Below are 7,242 nucleotides of genomic sequence, written 5' to 3'. Positions count from 1 at the left end.
ATCCCAGGGTCATGGGATTGAGCCCTGCATCGGGCTCCATGCTGAGCATAGAGCCTGCTTCAGATTCTCTCTTTCTCCCTCTGCTCCTTTCCCCTGCTTCTACTCTCTCTCTCTCTCTAAAAAATTAAAAATTAAAAAAAAATTGTTAATAGAAATCTAAAGATTAAGCTATCTTCACACAATATTGGCCAAGCAGGCCCTGAATGCCAAAAAAAAAAAAAAAAAAAAAAAAAGAGTAGAGAAGAGAAGAAAAAAGAAAAGAAAGGAAAAGAAAAGAAAGGAAAAGAAAAGAAAAGAAAAGAAAAGAAAAGAAAAGAAAAGAAAAAGAGGAGGTTTTGCAGTTGGCCAAAGGAAGGGGGACTTTTTTTTAAATATGGTTTTGTTGTATTAACCAAAAAGAAAACTCATAACTCTCATAACTTTTAAAGAGCACCCCAGCAATTAAAAGGATAGTAATGAAGGAAAATGCTACTTAATTTAATAAGTGAAAATATGGGAAAGGGAGAAAGTGAGCCTCGTTGAATCTCGGACTCCACCAGAATCCCTTCTATAGCATCTCAGTGTTCCAGACTCTGCTTGAGCTTCCAAGGAGAGAGATCATTAACTTGTAAGACACCACATTCTTGTTGGACAACTTGTTTGTTACAGTACCACACATTTGTTTGAGCTAAAGTCCATCTACAAACAACTTCCTCCCACTGATCCTGTTTTTACCCTCTAGAGCTTTCTTCTCCTTGACAGTTCTTCTAAGTATTAGGATGGATTTCGTGTCTTCTTTTAAGTCTTTAGCTCTCTTCTCTGTAGAGCAAATACTCCATCAGTTTTCTCTCCAGGAGATCATATTTGTATGCTCTCACACCAGTCACCTTCTAATTTTCCCTCGTTCCATGTCCTTCTACAAATTTTCACCCAGAAATGAACACAATCCACTGAGAATATTTTGTTCTGCAGAACTGTTATTTTCCATGACCTGTGAACTATGTTTCTATCAATTGCTCTTGATCACTGTAACCTCTCATAAATTTGGTATCAAATAAAATCTCCATATTGTTTCATATGTCCTTCAATACTGCCTGACCACAATTTATTTTACTAACATATGTGTAGGACTTCTCATTTAACACTAATATATTGATTTTTTTATTGGTTTAGTCCAAGAGATCCAAACTACCAAAGTTATCTTCAGGAATTATATTATTCATCTAGTTTTATGTCATGGTCAAAATTACAATTATATTTCATTTCCTTTGTCGAAATCATTAACCAATATCTAGAATAGAACATGATAAATAAGCAAAGAGGTAGTCCTCCTCTTTGGGAATTGTTGTCCAACTGGATAGAAATATGCTCAGTTAATACCATCAGTGGCACATTGTCACAGTTATGACCCTCCTAGTGGATCTCCCCTCCCTGAATCCATGCCCCTGAGAGGCCCTCATGCCCCTATGGCTATGTGACTTGCTTTAGCCAATGGGACATCAGCAAATATATTGCAAACAGAGGCTTACACTTGCCCTTTGATGTCTGTCTTCCCTTTCTGCCCTGAACCTGACACATGAAGAAGTCAGGGCTAGGATGACACCCAGAGATAAGCCACCAAGGAGGTTCCCTAGACCAACCCCAGTGGATCCACCAGATTACTGCAATCATGTTGTTGGACCCCACCAGAAGAACTGCCCAGCTGAACTTGCTTAAAATGCTGACCCACAGAAATATGGGCAAATAAAATGATTGATAAATTTTAAGTCGTTGAGTTTGAAATGATATATTTTGCATCAAAAAATAACCAATTCAGGGACATCTGTGTGGCTCAGTTGGTTGAGTGTCCAACTCTTGATCTCGACTCAGGTCATGATCTCACAGATTGAGATCAAGCCTTGCATCAGGCTCTACTGACAGCACACAGCCTGCTTGGGATTCTCTCTCCCTCTCTCTGCCCCTCCCCCACTTACACTCTTCTCCCTCTCTCAAAATAAATTTTAAAAATTTTTAAAAATTCTTAAAAAAAAAATAACCAATTCACCATCCGGTCTATAATAAACTATATCTTCAAGAAAGATATGGGAAGCCTATCAAATCTCTTCATACAATCAAAATACACTACAGCACTGGTATAAATCTAAACATTTAGACGCCTTATGTTAAAAATGAAGTGCATTTGGCATGATTTATCTTGGGTCACTGCATATGGGCCTTTACATCACCAGGCTTTTCACGCCTACAGATTATCTAATCAATCATGCATTTCCAGAATTTTACTAGGGATTCGCAATGAGATGGTTATCTTATTGTTTTGAAATCCACTGGTAGTTTATAATTTTTTTTTATTTCTGTAGCTTCATCTGAATGGGAAAAGAAACATTTCAGTAGTTGTGAGTGCCTTGGGGATGGAGAATATGCCTTTAATCTTGAATTCCCAGCATCTAGTAGAGTGGATAGCATTTATTAGACTCAGCTGATTTACTATCAAGAGATAAATTACATCTAGGGAGGGTGGTTACCGCTCATAAAAACTGTATGTTCTTTATACAAAGGGATTGTGTTCTAGCCTTTTTCTACCATTTGTATCCTTCACTGCTCCCTTCACAGTGATGGTACTCCATAAATATTTGTGGAATTGAACAGGACTTCTTTTGGAGATCTTTTTTTTTCTGGTTTTCAGATTTTTTTTTAATATTTTTATTTATTTTTGAGACAGAGCATGAGCAGGGGAGGGGCAGAGAGAGAGGGAGACACAGAATTTGAAGCAGGCTCCAGGCTCTGAGCTGTCAGCACAGAGCCTGACGTGGGGCTCGAACTCACGGACTGTGAGATCATGACCTGAGCTGAAGTCAGACGCTTAAATGACTGAGCCACCCAGGCGCCCCTCTGGTTTTCAGATTTTTTTAAATGTTACTGATAAATGCACATTCTTTTTTTATGTTTATTTTGAGAGAGAGAGAGAGAGAGAGAGAGAGAGAGAGAGAGAGAATGCACACACAAGCAGGAAAGAGACAGAGAGAGAGAGAGGGAGAGAGAGAATCCCAAGCAGGCTCCACACTGTCAGCACAGAGCCCAATGCAGAGCTCAGTCCCATGGACCATGAGATCATGACCTGAGCTGAAATCAAGAGCTGGACAACTGAACTACCCAGGTGCCCTTATACATTCTTATTATAAACTTTTTTGAAACATTTATTGCTAATACTTATTTTTGAATGCCTTATTTGCTTCTATAAGTCCTATATTCCCTAAGACTTGCAGATAATAAAAAATAAAAATGGGAACTACAAAATACCCATCTGAGAGAAATAAGTAGAAATTATTATTGCCTATTAAAAGAAGATCACGGGGCACCTGAGTGGCTCAGTCAGTTGAACGTCTGACTCTTGATTTCGGCTCAGGACATGATCTCACAGTTCATGAGTTTGAACCCTGCATGGGGCTCTATGCTGGCAGTGCAGAGCCTGCTTGGGATTGTCTCTCTCTCTCTCTCAAAATAAATAAATAAACTTAAAAAAAAAGAAGATCATATATTTTGCTATATTTAACCCAGTTTTAGCAAGGGTATTTTTAAACTTTCATCACTCATAGAAATTTTGAGAATCTATAACTTTCACTTGCTGCAGAGTGGATGGTATTGACGCATATCCTCTTTATTCCAATAAAGAGCCAAATGGACAGGCATCCTTTGCAATTACACCTGGAAGAAAATCCCAAACAGACCCTCATTTTTCTTGTCATCCTTTTACAGTGTGGCACTGTTCAGAACAGAGGAAGGAGGGTAATGAAGAAAAGTTGAGTCACAAGACACTAGAAAACATGGGGATAGTGCTGACAGAGGAAAGCAGGATATCTGAGGAACCTGTGGGGCCATGAAAAGATGAGAGGAGTCAGGAGTTATCACAATGGGCAGCAGGGAATGGATGGGGCACCAGATCATCTACCATGCTTCTCTGGAAGGAGGATCATGGGACTGAGATCCAGGAAACATGGAGACATGGTTCTAGGAGCTATAAACTGGGAAAGTCCCTTTCATCCTCCAAGCTTTGGTCTCAGTATCTAGAAAATGAAAGGATTAAACTAGTTAATACTAGGATATCTACAAGCACTAACTTTGATTCCTTAATTTTCCCACTTTCTGTTCATGTCTATCAATACTCAGGCCATTTCTGCTCACTTTGGACAGGCCACTTTCCTACCCCAATGGTAATCGATTTTTAGCTGCTTCTCAATCAGCATGTGAAAATGAACAATGTGGGCATGACCAAATGGGACAGCAGTTAACCCTTGTCTTCTCCCAAGCAGGACAGAAAGTCTGAATGCTGGGATTCTGTGGGCCTCTGACTTGGGAAACACACCCTCCCAAATGTGGTTTCAAAACTCAGACGTTGCCATGTGACTTTCTTATTATTTAAAAGAAATGAGTGCTCGGTTCACGGCACATGTGCTAAAATGGAACAATACTGAGATGGGCAAGGAGCTGGCACAAGGATGGTGTGCAAATTCATGAAGAGTTCCAGAGTTTTACAAATAAAAGACTGAACTCATAGATACAGAGAATATATTAGTTGTTGCCAGAGGTAGAGGATGGGGATGGGCAAAATGGGTGAAGGGGGTCAAAAGGTACAAACTTCCACTTATGAAATAAATAAATCTTGGGGATGTAGTGTGCAACGTGGCAACCATAGTTAACAATACTGTGTTGTACATTTGATAGTCGCTAAGAGACAAGATCTGAAAAGGTCCCATCCCAAGAAAAAAAATTGCAACCATGGTGACAGATGTTAACTAGGCTTGTTGTGGTGATCATTTTGCAATACATACAAACATCAAATATTATGTTGTACACCTGACACTAATATGACATTATATGTCAATTATATCTCAATAAAAAATAAATATGTAAAAAAAATAAAATAAAAGATATGAGCATGATAGCAGTAGGACAGCAGGTAACTGGCTACATTGTGTGTGTGTGTGTGTGTGTGTGTGTGTGTGTGTTAATTATAAACTACAAACTTGAATCTTGTGTTTGACTAGTGTGGGACAACTTTCTGATCTTTAATTTGCCAGTCCAGTTAGACAGCCCTCCTAACCAGTGTATGGTACTAAGCCTTTGCCATTCAAAGTCAGTGTGCAGCTAATGGAGAATTTGGCAACATGGTACACACACAGTCTGTTTCAACCACCATCTGGTGAGTCTTCACATAGTTCAGGACCTAAAAAGCTAAAAACTCCCAGACTCTCTAGCAACGTCGGATGATGTATTTAGTTTCCACCAATCAGATGCACTCCCTCAAGAAATGAATTGAAGACTGAATAACCCAGGAGCACCTGGGTGGCTCAGTAGGTTGAGCATCTAACTCTTAATTTCAGCTCAAGTCATGATCTCATGGTTCGTGAGATCAGGCCCCAAGTCGGACTCTGTGTGGATAGTATGGAGCCCGCCTGGGATTCTCTCTCTCCCTCTCTCTCTCTGCCCCTCCCCTGCTCGTGCTCTCTCCCCAAAATAAATAAATAAGCATAAAAAAAATACCTAAGTGGTATACCACCATTCTTTTCTAGGACATATGTTTTATTTATTCTTTTTAATTTTTTTTTATGTTTTATTTATTTTTGAGAGAGAGGTGGGGGGAAGGGGCAGAGAGAGGGAGACACAGAATCTGAAGCTCTGAGCTGTCAGCACCAAGTCCGATATGGGGCTTGAACCCACAAACTATGAGATCATGGCCTGAGACGAAGTCAGATGCTCAACCAACTGAGCCACCCAGACACCCCTGACATATCTTTAAAAGAGATGTGTTTTGGGGCGCCTGGGTGGCTCGGTCGGTTAAGCGTCCGACTTCAGCTCAGGTCACGATCTCACAGTCCGTGAGTTCGAGCCCCGCGTCGGGCTCTGTGCTGACAGCTCAGAGCCTGGAGCCTGTTTCAGATTCTGTGTCTCCCTCTCTCTCTGCCCCTCCCCTGTTCATGCTCTGTCTCTCTCTGTCTCAAAAATAAATAAACGTTAAAAAAATTTTTTTTTAATAAATAAATAAATAAGAGATGTGTTTTGTGTTGAGCTGTTCTGCTCAGCAACACTTCACCTAAAATGGCTTTCCTGACCACCACCACCACCCCACACACCAGGACAAGTGACCACACTGTCCCCCTCGTTCTTTTTGTACCTTGTGTATAACTCCGTCACAACATCTGTAACCCCGTAGCACCCTTATTTCTCTTCCTCAAGTACACTGTGACCTCTTTGGAGGAAGAAACTACCTCTGTTCCCTTGGTGCCTAGAAATCCTGAAAATATTGAATAAATTTATTAATCATTAATTTACAGTCATCCTTTCAGGGCCAGCTAAGTCTTTGCCTCCACTGTGAAGCTTTATGTGACTCTTCTTGTCCCTCCCTCCTTCATGATAACATCCCTTTCAAAGGTCAGTCTCACATTGGACCTGACTCACATTTCATGTCCTTGTGTTTTATCTCCCAAGTCAGATGCTGACCTCATTGATGGCAGACACTATGCCCCTTATGTCTTCTAATATCTCACAAGACCTGCCACAGTGAATGGGTGGCACTCAAAAAAAATTATCTGGAGGAGCACCTGGGTGGCTCAGTCAGTTAAGTGTCCAACTTCAGCTCAGGTCATGATCTCAAGGTTCATGAATTCAAGCCCTAAATCAGGCTCTCTGCACTGACAGCATGGAGGCAGCTTTGGATACTCTGTCTCCCTCTCGTCTCTACCTCTCCTCTGCTCTCTCTCTCTCAAAAATAAATAAATAAACATTTGTTTTAATTATATGGAGAACTACAGGGTAAATAGCCTATTGAAAGAAACTGAACACACCAATCAAAGCACAGAAATACTCCAAAGACTAACACAGACCATGTAAAGTACTGTCCTCAGTGGATGACTAAGGACATCCACCACTGCTTTTCATGAAACATGTGGGATCACACAGTACACCCAGAGCCTACCATTCAACTATTCTTTCGTGACTGACTTTTCAGATTTCCCAGCCTCTGTGTCCTGTCCTTGCTTTCAGGGATCCCAGGAAGGGGGAAGCCACCAGCTGTGCACAAAGACGTTCTTTGACCTTGGTAGTTAGGTTCTTCTGCTTCAGTGACCTCTCGGTACAGAAAGTCTGAGTCTCCTTTGGTATACGTCTGTGATCATTTGCATTTCTTCCAGTTGGCTTAATTAAGAGATGAAAAGAAGTGACGAACTTTCCAGCAGGAGCAAATGTATGTCAGCACCCTTACTTACCCAC

At 40.7% G+C, this 7,242-nt stretch overlaps 1 non-coding gene across 1 annotated transcript; it reads left to right on the top strand.

The window, feature by feature from the left end:
- The first annotated feature begins 4,405 nt into the window (after positions 1-4,405).
- On the top strand, positions 4,406-4,507 carry LOC111556818. The gene has a single exon (XR_002736537.1). It is a non-coding gene; the product is annotated as a U6 spliceosomal RNA (small nuclear RNA).
- Positions 4,508-7,242: the final 2,735 nt, after the last annotated feature.

This window comes from Felis catus, chromosome D1 (genome assembly GCF_018350175.1).
Source record: "Felis catus isolate Fca126 chromosome D1, F.catus_Fca126_mat1.0, whole genome shotgun sequence".
NCBI lineage: Eukaryota > Metazoa > Chordata > Mammalia > Carnivora > Felidae > Felis > Felis catus.
This window is presented reverse-complemented; position numbering and strand designations above follow the sequence as displayed.